This window comes from Cricetulus griseus, unplaced genomic scaffold (assembly GCF_003668045.3).
Source record: "Cricetulus griseus strain 17A/GY unplaced genomic scaffold, alternate assembly CriGri-PICRH-1.0 unplaced_scaffold_1, whole genome shotgun sequence".
NCBI lineage: Eukaryota > Metazoa > Chordata > Mammalia > Rodentia > Cricetidae > Cricetulus > Cricetulus griseus.
Genome location: NW_023276808.1, coordinates 9,940,516 through 9,941,299, shown reverse-complemented (window position 1 = coordinate 9,941,299; position 784 = coordinate 9,940,516).

Here is a 784-nt window from a genome sequence, read left to right as displayed (position 1 = left end):
TTACAGGGGATGAAGACATTGGGTTTTGCATAAGGACATAGTACTCCTCACTGTCTCTGAAGTCTGTGTTGGTGATATTTTTTGTGGAGGTGGAATGGCAGTCCTGGGAGGACCAAGACTTGGTGACAGGTGACTTGAAAGGGAGCTCATTGATGACATCATTGTTTCTCAGGTCAAAGGGTGGTAGCTTTGCTTCTCGGCCAGGCTTGAGGTTGTGATTGACTGGGGGTGGCTGGATCTCCCTTTCTTGGCCAGAGACATTATGAATAGGAAGGGCTGTGGATGGGTAGCCTTGTGTGACAAAGTGATGGGGCACTGTGTTCATGGGGATGTAGGCACTCTGGGAATTGTCCCCTGTTTGTTCCATTTCCAGCAGAGTAGAAGAATCTGGGTTCATGGGCACACCGTTGTCATCGGAGCTGCCACTGTCTGATTGACCCATGATTGTCCTTTTTGGGGATTTAGTAGCCAAGCAGATGGTTTCTGCACCTTGTGCTGGGTATTTGTAGTCATTGACTGGAGGTCTTTGTTGAGGTCTGCCCCACTGAGGTGTCCTGGGGTGCCGTGGTGGTGTAGGTATGGCTGAGTCTACTAGGAGGTCTCCAAATTCCCCACAAAGGGTATTGCTGGGTACCTTGAAGGTGTACACATCCTCATTGTCTGCCTCAGACACTGTGAGGTTCTCCATAGGGTGGCTACGGTGAAGGCCAAAAGCATGTTCTTTGAATTGTCTGCTTGGCTTGGGAAGGCTATAGAAGCCATGGACTTGACCACTGACTCCGCA